At 39.7% G+C, this 14,475-nt stretch overlaps 1 protein-coding gene across 5 annotated transcripts in view; it reads left to right on the plus strand.

Annotated features, from left to right (window-relative positions):
* FAM169A (family with sequence similarity 169 member A) overlaps nucleotides 1-14,475 on the plus strand; it is a 62,193-nt gene that overhangs the window by 5,983 nt on the left and 41,735 nt on the right. The window contains exon 1 of one of the 5 annotated variants that reach the window (XM_087430172.1): nucleotides 13,750-13,848. The exons of the other annotated variants lie outside the window; for them this stretch is intronic. The gene's annotated coding sequence lies outside the window, so the exon portion shown is untranslated. Of the gene's footprint in view, nucleotides 1-13,749; nucleotides 13,849-14,475 lie in introns of those variants that run through there. 5 annotated transcript variants of the gene reach the window in all.

A 14,475-nucleotide genomic window follows, 5' to 3' on the forward strand; every position in this document is an offset into this window, starting at 1 on the left:
TGGGGGCCAGCCTGGTGGCATAGTAGTTAATTTCTTGTGCTCTGCTTCGGTGGCCTGGGGTTTGCAAGTTTGGATCCCAGGTGTGGACCTATGCACCACTTAATAGGCCATGCTGTGGCAGGTGTCCCGCATATAAAGTAGAGGAAGATAGGCATGGTTGTTAGCCCAGGGCCAATCTTCCTCAGCAAAAAAGAGGAGGATTGGCAATGGATGTTAGCTCAGGGCTAATCTTCCTCACCACAAAAACAAAAAACTAAAGCAATTGGCTTTGTTTTTAATTTTTATTTATTTATTTTTTTGCCCCAAAGCCCCAGTAGATAGTTGTATGTCATAGTTGCACATCCTTCTAGTTGCTGTATGTGGGACGGGGCCTCAGCATGGCCGGAGAAGCGGTGCGTCGGTGTGCGCCCGGGATCCGAACCCGGGCTGCCAGCAGCAGAGCGTTTGCACTTAACCGCTAAGCCACGGGGCCGGCCCAGCAATTGGCTTTGTATTTATTGTGTAGTAACCATTTAAAAATTCTGAAGAAGATGCATCATAGTGACCAGATGGGCCTCTGAAGTCTGAAGAGAGGATGTTGCAGGATTTAAAAACTCTTAACTCCTAAGGAGCGACTGAACCATGTGGTTGATGTGGTCTGTGGTTGTCGTATAATCAGATACACCATGGGTTATGTTGGCTTTTTGTCTTGACCTGGGAACCTGGCCACCAGATTATCCCTCTGGAGACAGACTGCCTAGGTTTAGAGCCTGTCTCTGCCACTTAACTAGCTGTGTGAACTGTGACCACTCACTTAACCCCTCCACACCTGAGGCTCCCCATGGGGAGAATGCATATAAGAACGCCTGCCTTCTAGGGTCATTTTGAGGAATAAATGAGAAAATATGTGTGGAGTGTTAAGCATAATGCCTGGTGCAAGATAAGCAAGCAATAAATGGTAGTTCTGGCGTCATGTTAGAAAGCACATTCTGAGTTTTAAAAAATGATTATAAATGAATTTTTGATGATCCCACCGCTTTGAAAATTAAATCCTTTTTTTCCTATCTTCTTTTTCCAAGTATTCAAGTGTAGACACTGAAGCTATTAGTTAGAAGGGGCATCCGAGGACATTTGACCCATCTCTACTTTTTGTATGTTTGGAAAAAGTGGATTATGCTGCATTGGAGTTCTGAGCCTGGTAGGATAGACAGAGGAAGAAAAATAAATCACATTGTCATGTGATAAGTGTATTAAAAGAAGCATGCACAAGGTACTTATCCTAAGAGTTTCTCTATTTGTCTCCCTTCACTTCTTCCTGTTAATCCATCCTACACACAGCTTCCAGATACATTTTCTTAAAGCATGGTGTCTCTATGAGTGTCTCTTTCCTGCTCAAGATCCTTAAATTGCCTTCTCCTGTGTACCAAAGAAGGTCCAAGCTCTATAATCTGGTGTTCTTGACCTTTTATGTTTCATCCTCAATTTCTTGTCCTGGCATTCCTACCGCTCCTTCTCTTGATGTACCTGAACTCGCCTAGTAAATCCAGCTGCTTGCCATTCTCAGCACGTTTTCTGGCTTCCCTTGGCATATTCAGTCTCTTTAGAGGGCCTTCCCCTCCATCTCTGCTGCTGAAAGACCATCTGTTGCTTTTCCTCCAGCAGTAGAACTTTATGCATCTTTCACCTGTGGCACCTCTTCCTTGAAGCACCAGTGTGTGCTTTATCTATCCAGAGTTTTGTTCAGTCATTCAGTTCTTCACTTATTTAGTAAATATGTATTCAAGTCAGGTAGGAGGGCTACTGCTCTCATCCCCCTGCGTCCTCCAGGCCTGCTACCACTGGGAGGTAAGAAAACAATTTTACTTAATTTGGGTAAGCAAACCCACGTGAGTTTGCAAGTGGGTTGCACAAGCAGGTGTAAGGGGCCACGGCAGAGTTGGAGAGGCTTGGAAGGGAAAGAGGAGTGTTTAGCCTGTGGGTCAGAGGCTGCTGTTTTTCTGGGTTGGTATGATACTCGGCATGTAATGGCAACCCTTGGTGACACTTCTTAGTTCTGTGGTGAAAATCTTAGGGCGTGGGCTGGTGGTGATTGTGACTCAGCAGAATATTTCATAAATGGTATGCCAAAATTAAGCACAAAGTGGTGTTTTGTTTTTGCTTTTGTTTTGAGCTAGACATATTTCTTTTAAAATGAAAACATCAGTCTTCTTCATGGTTCTAAATGAGACAAATCTCTCTAATATTTTATGTTAAAGGTATCTACAACAACGTGTGTATTGTTTAGGCTCCTGTTTTTAAAAATTGCCCGTGTCCTTGCGGTTTGCTATGTCAAACCCCTGTTAACTTTAATAAAGCACTATAAAATCAGATCTGTTAATATGGTAAAGAAGCCAGGTAAAAAAATAAAGAATTTTAGATTGTCTAATGTTGAAGGACAAAATTTTGTGGTGTATTCATTTAAATAGTTCTTATTTTGTCTCTCTTGAGTTTTGTAAACTGCTCCTGTGAGGTTATAAACAGTGTTCAGTAATCTGGGTCATGAAGTACTAGAGTAGCTGAGGTGCTCTAGAGGCAAATGTGTTCTTTTTTCAGTACGGTATGTAGTCCATATGTAGTCGGTCAAGTGGAAGCAGTTATAAGCATATTTCTGTTTCTTTCAAATGTCACCTGTTAATTTATTATTAGGCTTTTGCATATGTATCTGAGGAGTGTAAGTAGTTCTCTATCCTGCTCAAAGTGATAAGGATTTAGCATCGATTTCTGGGTGTGGTAATTTGGTCTTTATTTTGTGTTGTGACTCGTTTTTGCTTATGAGTCTCATTTCAGCCCTGTGAGTCCTGTTTTGCCTTCCCAAGGTAGAACGCTCCCCAGAATCACATTCTGTCCCTCTTGGAGTTCGGATGCCGGCGTGTAACCTAAATTTTGCCAGTCAGAAGCATCCGAGAGAGACTGCGCTACAAAATGAGCAATTGGGGAAGGAGGCTCTGTATGGGCTTCTCCTTTCTTTGCCTCATGTCTCCTCCCTTGGGGCCGCCGCCTTCCTGCTTCACCAGGAATAACTACTGTTAACAATATAAATGCATGCTCTTCTAGGTCATTTTCTGTACAAATGTATAAATATTTACCAGTGTTTTTCATACATTAATTTTGTTTTTAAAAAACTTTATGCACATTGGCTTTTAAAAAAAATTAGTTGAGCATTTTTTTTTTTTTTTTGTGAGGAAGATCAGCCCTGAGCTAACATCCATGCCAGTCCTCCTCTTTTTGCTGAGGAAGACTGGCTCTGAGCTAACATCTATTGCCAATCCTCCTCCCTTTTTTTCCCCAAAGCCCCAGTAGACAGTTGTATGTCATAGTTGCACATCCTTCTAGTTGCTGTATGTGGGACGCGGGCTCAGCATGGCTGGAGAAGCAGCGCGTTTGTGCGCGCCCGGGATCCGAACCCGGGTCACCAGTAGCGGGGCACGAGCACTTAACCACTAAGCCACTGGGCCTGCCCCAGCATTTTTTTTTTTTTTTTATGGTGGTTTTTTTATTTATTTATTTATTTATTTTTTTATTGCAGTAACATTGGTTTATAACATTGCACAAATTTCAGGTGTACATCATTGTACTTCTATTTCTGCATGGACTACATCATGTTCACCACCAAAATACTAATTACAACCCATCACCACACACATGTACCGAATTATCCCTTTCACCCTCCCCCCTCCCCATGCCCCAGCATTTTTGATGTTTAGTTGTTTTCCTGTTTTATGAATTGTCTGTTCACGCCATTTGCTTATTTATTTGCATCTTAATTTAAAAAACCATTGTGTTTGTATTAAGGATCATAACTTGTGGGTCATATTCGTTGTAGTTTCCTCTGAGTTTTTTGTTTTTAGATGTAAAAATTTTAATATATGTTCAAAATTACCAGTTTTTACCCTTGCAATTTATTCCTTCATCAGAGGCCTTTTCCTCTTTCTGTTCAAGTAAAATGCCCGTGGTCACACAGCTGGTGATCCTGGCGGTTTGCCTCAAGAGCACACTCCCTTAACCAGTATTCTGCATAGTCTGCTCTTGCGGTGCACAAAATCCTATCCCATAGACTAGATTTGCTTTCGAAGCCCTTAAACATGTCAGATACCTGGTAGCTTCATGTTTAAATGATTTCTTAGATCTACGACCGTTTTCCTGGACATGAAGAGAGAATTAAACCCTTAGTTAGAAAGAAAACTTGTAAGACTTGTGACATATGTCAGCAGTCTTGAACCATCTTAGGGCTCCTAAGGTGCTGTGCTTTCAGACAGAGCGTGGGGATGGAAAAACTAGGCCTTGGAGCCAGACTGCCTGGTTCAGATACTGGCTCTGCTGCTTTCTACAGAATGTGCCCTTGAACAAGTCACTCACTGCTTTGTGTGTTAGTTTCCTCGTCTGACAAGTGAAGATAATTAAATTACCCACTTCATTGGTTTGTGATAAAAACTACATCAGGGAATATGTTGTGAAGGTTTTGAATAGAACCAGGCACATAGTCCACTGTTGGGTCAGTGATTACTTCAAGATGATTTTGTTTCCTACTTGAAATAAAGAGAGGCAACAGGTGTGAACCCCATTTAACTTCCTGCTCCATTGTCTGTAAACTTATAGGCAGTCCTCACCCGTTCGTAATCAAATCTTTTTCCTTTCCCAGAGGACGGAAAAGGATTTCTGAGCAGTGTTGAGCCCCCCTGAGAGTGATGGTCGTAGCAGTCTGTTCGATGGTTGCATGTCTCTCAGACTCAGGAACTCAGCTCTGAGAGTGGGAGGGATTCACCTAGGACTGGGGCCTTGTGTAGGGCAGGAGGGATGGAAGAAGGAAAGGTGAGATGAAGAGGTCAGTTGAGCTGATGTTGTTTGAGGCGAGGCTAGTGAGGGAAGGAGAGGATGTGAGGGAGAAAAAGGAAAAGCAAGAGAAGATTCATAATAAGGTTCAGAAACAGGCTTTTTGTGTAAAGGTTATTAGAGCATTGCCGATTGTGTTGCCTGGATACCTAACCTATTTTTGGTGTTGGGGAAACAATCAGGAGAGGTTGCATCAGGACTTGGATTGGTTGAGATAATTATTTTTTCTCGGAGAACTCTTTCAGCTCAAATTTCCATGTTTTTTTTTTTTTTTTCCCTTCCTAAAATCCCCAAATAATAGCAATAAACTTATAAAATGTTCCCCCTTTTTAGAGTATAGTTGACATCCAGTAATTAACAAATAGGGAAGAAATCACAATAATAGTTTTTTAACTCTTTTTCATATTTTCTTATTAAGAGCATTCATTCAGATAGTTACATAGTTTTTCAAGAAAAAGGAGTGAAATTATTAAAAGATGAATGTGAAATAGCTGATGGGCATCTGAGAGCTCGTGTAAGAGATCTGAGTATAGTGGTTTTTTTTTTTTTTTAGGTTTATAAGATGATTTTTTTTATTGAGGTGATAATAGTTTATAATATTGTGAAATGTCAGTTGTACATTTTTATTTGTTAGTCACCATATATATGTGCCCCTTTACCCGTTGTGCCCACCCCCCAACTCTCTTCCCCTCTGGTGACCACTAGTCTGTTCTCTTTGTCCATGTGTTTGTTTGTCTTCCACATGTGAGTGAAATCGTATGGTGTTGGCCTTTCTCTGTCTGGGTTGTTTCGCTTAACATAATGCCCTCAAGGTCCGTCTCTGTGGTTGCAAATGGGACTATTTTGTCTTTTTTATGGCTGAGTAGTATTCCATTGTGTATATGTATACACCACATCTTCTTTATCTATTCATCAGGTGGTGGGCACTTGGGTTGAATTCTGCATCTTGGCTATTGTCAATAATGCTGCAGTGAGCGTAGGGGTGCATAAGTCTCTTTGAATTGTTGATTTCAAGTTTTTTGGATAAATACCCGGTAGTGGGATAGCTGGGTCGTATGGTATTTCTGTTTTTAATTTTTTGAGAAATCTCCATAGTGTTTTCCATAGTGGCTGCACCAGTTTGCATTCTCACCAGTGATATATGAGGGTTCCCTTTTCTCCACATCCTTTCCAACATTTGTTGTTTTTTGTCTTGGTAATTATAGCCATTCTAACAGGTGTAAGGTGATAGCTCATTATAGTTTTTTTTTTTTTTTAATAATTTTATTTATTTATTTTTTCCCCCAAAGCCCCAGTAGATAGTTGTATGTCATAGCTGGACATCCTTCTAGTTGCTGTATGTGGGATGCAGCCTCAGCATGGCCGCAGAAGCGGTATGTCGGTGCGCACCCGGGATCCAAACCTGGGCCGCCAGTAGCAGAGTGCGCGCACTCAACCGCTAAGCCACAGGGCCGGCCCTACTCATTGTAGTTTTGATTTGCATTTCCCTGATGATTAGTGATGTTGAACATCTTTTCATGTGCCTATTGGCCATCTGTATATCTTCTTTGGAAAAATGTCTGTTCGTATCCCCTGCCCATTTTTTGATCAGGTTGTTTGTTTTTTTGTTGTTGAGTTGTATGAGTTCTTTATATATTTTGGAGATTAACCCCATGTCGGATATATGATTGCAAATATTTTCTCCCAGTTGGTGGATTGTCATTTTCGTTTTGTTCCTGGTTTCTTTTGCCTTGCAGAAGCTGAGTATTGTGTTTTTATACAGGGTTAGCCAGGATTAATGAGTTTACCATTTGCTTAATTTATAAATTAATTTGGACACTTTTTACACTTCATTGTCCATTCTGCGTAAATTTTTTGATGAGCTAGTTTGCTTAAGGCGACGTTAAACTTCCTCATTCATGTAGAATCTAGTTAGGCCTTTGGTTTATCTCATGGGAAGAGCATAAAGTACTTGACACATTTGATCGGACAGCTTTACAGTTATGTAACGTAGAACAGAAGCTGAAAAACAACAAACGGGAGGGAGAAGCAAGCGGTTTATCATCGTGACTTATATTTCTCTCCAGAACATTACCACCCTTCTCTTGCCTCTCTAGACTGGGGCTGAACTACCATAAGGCTAGTAATTTATGCGGTCTTAAGTTAACCAGTATTTTTTTTAATAAACAGTTGTAAACATTTAGAGGTGAAAAGGTGAAAAGATGCAACTGTCCTGTCCAGTTGCATCACGTTACCAATGAGAACACAGAAGCCTAAAGAAGGTAAGGAACTTGTCGAGGTTCGGCTAGTTAGTGGCAGAGCTGATCCAGGAACCAAGGTCATAGAATTCCAGTTCCAGGGCTCTTTCTGGTGTAATATGTGAACAGAATATTTAATAAGAAGATAAATATTTCACTGTTTTGCAAAAGGAAATTTCGTCTAACCATGACATATTTGGTTTTGTATATTGAGTAGAAATACTTATACTGGAAGGTGTATTTGATTGTCTGGATTCGTATTCTTCTAGCCCCACTAGTGGTAGGACATTTAATCTCTAAAGCTCTGTTTCTTCATCTACAGAGTGGAGCTGATAGAAGTACCTCATATAGTAAATGCAACAATCTCTTTAAAGTCTGATGTGTTGTCATTTCTCCATAAATGTGACCTGCTGCTATTACTGATTTATAATAATTTCTAGTCCTTTTATCTTCCTTTAAATACTGATAGGTGATTATTTAGGCAATGAAACTGAGCATTGAGGGCCGGCCCCGTGGCTTAGCAGTTAAGTGCGCGCACTCTGCTACTGGTGGCCCGGGTTTGAATCCCGGGCGCGCACCGATGCACCGCTTCTCCGGCCACGCTGAGGCCGCGTCCCACATACAGCAACTAGAAGGATGTGCAACTATGACATACAACTATCTATTGGGGCTTTGGGGGGGAAAAAAGGAGGAAGATTGGCAATAGACGTTAGCTCAGAGCCGGTCTCCCTCAGCAAAAAGAGGGGGATTAGCGCGGATGTTAGCTCAGGGCTGATCTTCCTCACAAAAAAAAAAACAAAAAAAAACCCTGAGCATTGAGAGTTACTAGTAATAAAAATAATGGATTTAAGGATGGATTTGCAAACACAAAAATATTTTAGAAGGGGTATGTATGTGTCTGGGCCTCTGGAATTAGGGAAATATTTCCTAATTTTTTTCATATTAAAAACTATGATGCTGTAGTTGTTTTTAGACTGTATTCAGAAGTCACAACTACTAAGTGAAGTTTGCCCCCCCCAGTAATGCTCTTTATGCAAATTTATGAGTATATAAATTGTTGGACTTTGGAAAACAGGATTCTTTCATTTTGTATGTATAAAAAAGAATAATCTTTGACTAATAATAAGTCCAGAAGCGATTATTCTTCTGTTTAAAAACTTCAATCTAAAAAGGTTTCAGAATGAAGGATAATGAATTTCTATTTTTACATCTTAAATTTAGTCATGTTCTACCTGCCTTTGATCTGTAGTGGTATGTCTTAGGGTAAGCAATCCCATATGTGTAGGGCAGTGTCTTCTAAAGTACTGACACACTACTGGTGATTTAGGAGATGTTTTAGTTGGTATTCAGGTGAACATTTAAATTATGATAGAAATTTTAAGCTGATTAGGAAAATGTATAATCTGATAGGACAAATTTGTGGTTTCACAGGTTTTATAGTTTAGGTTTTATAGTAAAATGTTTCCCAAAAAGTAAGTTGAGGGGCCAGCCCGGTGATGTAGTGGTTAAGTTTACGTGCTCCGCTTCAGTGGCCCAGGGTTCGAAGGTTCGAACCCCTGGCATAGACCTAAGCACTGTTCATCAAGCCATGCTGTGGTGGCATCCCACATACAAAATAGAAGAAGATTGGCACAGATGTTAGCTCAGGGACAGTCTTTCTCAAGCAAAAAGAGGAAGATTGGCAACAGATTTTAGTTCAGGGCCAATCTTCCTCACCAAAACAAACAAACAAACAAATGTAAGTTGAGATTCTGATACATGCTACAACATGGATGAACGTTGAAACCATTATACTTCGTGAAATAAGCCAGATGCAAAAGGACGATTATGATATCCACTTATGAGGTTCCTAGAACAGGGAAATTCTTAGACACAGAAAGTAGAATGGTGGTTACCAGGGGCTGGGGGGAAGAAAGAATGGCAATTATTGTTTAATGGGTACGTAGTTTCTATTTGGGATGATGAAAAGTTCTGGAAATGGAGAGTGGTAATGGCAACAGTGTGAATGTACTTACTGGCACTGAATTGTAGTTGTAGAAATGGTTAAAATGGTAAATTTTATTTGTGTATTTTACCAAATTAAAAAAGGGGGGGGGAGGAAATGGGATGAGAGATGTGTATGTATTTTTTAAAAAGTGAATTGAGAAAAATGTTAGTTAAATAGTGATATAGGCACTTGACATACTGGAAAAAATGGTGATGGCAATATGCAGATTATTGAAGTTGGGGCAACGCCAGGAGAGAGGAGAGACGAGTTGCTTAGGCACCCTGGGCCTGTGTTCCAGCTCACCCTGCCGTGGCCCCACAGGGTGGCCTGCACATGACTCTTAGCTAAAGCATGTGAAGTAAGACACTGAGACTCGAAGACCACTTACTACCCTCAATTCTCTGGTTCTGGGCTATGCCGTTGGGTTCTTTATTCAGATGACCCAGTTTGCTAGAATTTTCTTCTTTTCAATAATAAAACTAAAAAAAAGAAAATGCGTTTTAAACATGACATTAGCATTGAAAATCTTTTCAGAACCATAATATCATAGCAACAGTAGATGAAAAAGAAAGAAAATCACCCTTAAATTGCTGTTCTGTCAGACTCTTTTTCCTTAAATGTCCATTTTGTATTCTTGTCTAGAATGCTGTATTATTTTTATGTGATTGTAGTCAATTATGCTTTTGTAGACCAACTTTGTGGCAGCAGTCTTCAAATATTAGTTTACATTTCGTCCTTTAGATCATGTTTATTACTCTTAGCAAATGAAATTTTTAAATGTGTTTCATTCGTTCCTTGTTTTGGTAGCTGACCTTCCAGAGAGTCTTTTGAGTTGATTTAAGGGGAACACTATGATATTAATTCTTCTTGATCTTCATCTGGTCAATGGTATGGTATATTAAATGTCTCTTAATGTTTTACTTGGATACAAGGCTGAGATTGTGGCTATAAGAGAGGAAAAAGTTATATTCTCTTAGCTAGTGTCCTAATTATGCTTCTTTCATCCACTATTGACCATTTGTTTTGTGTTTTTAGTTTTATATAAAATTTTAATCTTCATTAGATTAAGTTTTAGATCTGACTATAAATCATAAGGTTGTATTTCCTTAGTTTGCTTTTACATACTGACTTTGATAGAGATACAAAGATTAGCCCAAATTAACAAATAAGCTTCCTTAACAATAGAGCTTCTGTTTTATTTTATGATCCTTTTCTAACTGTAACATTTTATTTACATAAGCTCCGGTTGATCTCGCTTGAAATTCATAGTTTTTTTTCCTTCTCCTTTTTGTAACTTGGCTGGAAATCCTGTGGCATTGCTTTCATAAATAGTTTCACAGGGCCGGCCCTGTGGCTTAGCGGTTAAGTGCACGCGCTCCGCTATTGGCAGCCCGGGTTGGGATCCTGGGCGCACGCCGACGCACCTCTTCTCTGGCCATGCTGAGGCCGCGTCCCACATACAGCAACTAGAAGGATGTGCAACTACGACATAACAACTAGCTACTGGGGCTTTGGGGAAAAAAAAGGAGGAGGATTGGCGATAGATGTTAGCTCAGAGCCGGTCTTCCTCAGCAAAAAGAGGAGGATTAGCATGGATGTTAGCTCAGGGCTGATCTTCCTCACACACATACACACAAAAAAATAGTTTCACAAATTTTTCTTGCCTTCTCCTTTTATTTAGACATTTACATTTACTAACAGATGGGCTGAATTTGTGTTCTATTTCTAGGTTTTGATTAAAAAATATATATATATACATAATTCTATAAAATTAGGTTCCCAGTCATATGAAAACCAAGTTTTAAAGGCCATAGGACCAAGGTTTTCAGATTATGGTAAAAGTAAGTTCCTCTCATTATCATCTTATCTTCAAAATTCAGAAAAATATATTTAACTATATATCACTGTTACTGTATATGCCTGTCCTGTCTTTTATGTGTTTATCTCATATTTCCATTAGATTTTCAGTTCCTTGCCTACTAATACTTTTGTTGTGATAAAATGGATTTTAAGGTCACTTCAGAGAAAAGTAACTTTTATTTTCTCAGTTGATTTTCTTCTGTCTTTCCCTTTATGAAGTTTTTTTAAATCAAAATTGAAGAGGTTATTGACAAATATAGCAGTTGGGCTCTACAGTTTTTATTTTGGGTAAGTGTGAAATAGGGAACTTTTTAAAAGATTATTTTATTGAGGTCATAATGGTTTATAACATTGTGTAATTTTGGGTGGACATTATTATTTATCAGTTTCTGTATAGACTGCATTGTGCTCACCACCAGTAGTCTAATTTTTATCCATCACCATACATATGTGCCCCGTTACCCCTTTCGCCCAACCCCCCACCCCTTCCCCTCTGGTAACCACTAATCTGTTTTCTTGATCCCTGTGTTTGTTTATCTTCGGCATATGAGTGAAATCATACGGTGTTTGTCTTTCTCTGTCTGGCTTATTTCGCTTAACATAGTATCCTCAACGTCCATCCATGTTGTTGCAAATGGGATGATTTTGTCTTTTTTTTTTTTTTTTTTTTTTGTGGGGAAGATCAGCCCTGAGCTAACATCCGTGCTAAGCCTCCTCTTTTTGCTGAGGAAGACCGGCTCTGAGCTAACATCTATTGCCAATCCTCCTCCTTCCCGCCCCCCGCCAAAGCCCCAGTAGATAGTTGTATGTCATAGCTGCACTTCCTTCTAGTTGCTGTATGTGGGATGCAGCCTCAGCATGGCCGGAGAAGCGATGTGTTGGTGCGCGCCCAGGATCTGAACCCGGGCTGCCTGTAGCGGAGTGCGCACACTTAACCGCTAAGCCACGGGCCGGCCCCGATTTTGTCTTTTTAAATGGCTGAATAGTATTCCATTTTATATATATATACCACATCTTCTTTATCTAATCATAAGTTGATGGGCACTTGAGTTACTTCCGCATCTTGGCTGTTGTGAATAATGTGGCAGTGAACATAGTGGTACATAAGCCTCTTTTTTTTTATAATTTTATTTATTTATTTATTTTTCCCCCAAAGCCCCAGTAGATAGTTGTATGTCATAGTTGCACATTCTTCTAGTTGCTGTTTGTGGGACGCGGCCTCAGTGTGGCCGGAGAAGCAGTGCGTCTGTGCGCGCCCGGGATCCGAACCTGGGCCGCCTGCATTGGAGCGCACGCACTTAACCGCTAAGCCACGGGGCCGGCCCCATAAGCCTCTTTGTATTGTTGATTTCATGTTCTTTGGATAAATATCCAGTAGTGGGATAGCTGGATCATATGGTATTTCTGAAATAGGGGACTTGTAAAACAAGATAATCTATACTAACTTTATTTATACCTCCTTTAAGAACTGGTAGCTCAGTATTTGACATGGATCGTACGTTTATTTTATTTTTTTTTTTTTTTTAAGATTTTATTTATTTATTTTTCCCCCAAAGCCCCAGTACATAGTTGTCTGTCATAGCTGCACATCCTTCTAGTTGCTGTATGTGGGATGCGGCCTCAGCATGGCTGGAGGAGTGGTGCCTCGGTGCGCACCCGGGATCCGAACCCGGGCCGCCGGCAGCGGAGAGCACGCACTTAACCGCTAAGCCACGGGGCCGGCCCCTGTACATTTATTTTTTGTTTAACTTTTTGTCATGGAAATTTTCAAGAGTACACAAATCAGGATCCTCTCCACAATGCATCTGACTGATAATGTCTCTTAAGTTTCTTTTAATTAACATTAGTTTCCACTCTTCTCTTTAAACTCCATGACATGTATTTATTGAAGAAACTGAGTTATGCTAAATTTGGCTGGCTGCATACTTGAGGCATCATTTCACGTTTGTCTAATGGCTTGTAGATTTGGGTCCGAATCTTTTCTTGTTGCATCACATCAGGATGCATATATCTGCTTGTCTTACTTTTAGCAAGATTGATTAATGTGGGTATACAGACCTTACACAAATGAGTGCATGTATCCACCAAAATACTCATCTAGGAATGCCCGTAGCAGCCCAAATGCCCATCAGCAGTAGAATGGGTAAATAAACTGAATTTGTATATGGTGGAATGCTACACAGCAATAAAAAGGAACAGATTAACTGATAGATGCAGCAACATGTATGTTTCTCACAGAAATTATGTTGAGTGAAACAGAGTTGACACAATAGAGAACATACTGTATGATTTCAGATACAAGCAGTTCAGAAATGGGCAACACTAATGTTTAAACATACTGTAAGACTGACCAGTGAAACACTACTACCTATTAAAAAGTCCTTTTTGCCCTCACTGATTGAGACAGCTCCTTAATCATATACTCAGTTTCCATAGGCATTAGGGTCTATTTCTGTGTCTTGTTCCATTGATCTGTCCATATGCCTGTATCACATTGTTTTAATTATAGAAATTTTGTAACATGTTTGAATATCTGACAGGGTGCACCTTTCTCCAATCATTGCTCTGCCTTTTCAGGATTTTTCTAGCTATTCTTGCTTATTTATTCTTTCAAATTAACTTTATTTTTTTTTTATTTTATTTTTTTTTAAAGATTTTTATTTTTTTTTTATTTATTTTTTCCCTCCAAAGCCCCAGTAAATAGTTGTATGTCGTAGCTGCACATCCTTCTAGTTGCTGTATGTGGGACTCGGCCTCAGGATGGACGGAGAAGTGGTGCCTCGGTGCGCGCCCGGGATCCGAACCCGGGCCACCAGCATCGGAGCGCGTGCACTTAACCACCAAGCCACGGGGCTGGCCCTCAAATTAACTTTATAATCAGCTTGTCTTGCTTCAGGAAAAAATAAAACCCTAAAGGTATTTTCATTAGGATTGCATTAAATTAGTAGATTATTTTAGGGAGAGCTGCTACCTTTATGATGTTGAATCTTGCTTTCCAAGAACATAGTTTGTCTTTCGTGTTGTTCACTTTGCTGCTTTTGGGAATGTTTTATAGTTTTCCTTATATAGATTTTGTATTGTTTATTGTTGTTGTTAAATTTAAGCCTATTTTTATTTTTTGCTGTTGTAAGTGGGGTCTTTTCTATTTTTACTTCATTTTTCCCATTCATTATTTCTTCTTACTGATTGTTATTGTTTATATGAGGGCTTGATTTCTGTATGCAATTTTATATCCTGCTATTTTACTTCATTTTCTTATTGTCTGCAATAGTTTTGCCATTGATTCTCAGGTTTTGCAGTTAAATACATTATTTGCAAATTGAGGTGGAGATAGTCCCCCCCAACCCCTGCACCCATCCCCAATTATTATGCCTCTAATTGCTTTCTCGTGTCTGATTGCATTGGCAGGTGCCTATATAATGGTATATAGTAGTGGAGTCCTTATTTTTCTTGACTTTAGTGGGAAAGTCTTTAGTGTTTCCCCATTAAGGTGCTGGCTTTTTTTTTTTAACAGCTATATATGAGAGCTATAATTTGCATGCC

This window comes from Ceratotherium simum, chromosome 4 (genome assembly GCF_057802395.1).
Source record: "Ceratotherium simum simum isolate JZ-2026a chromosome 4, ASM5780239v1, whole genome shotgun sequence".
NCBI lineage: Eukaryota > Metazoa > Chordata > Mammalia > Perissodactyla > Rhinocerotidae > Ceratotherium > Ceratotherium simum.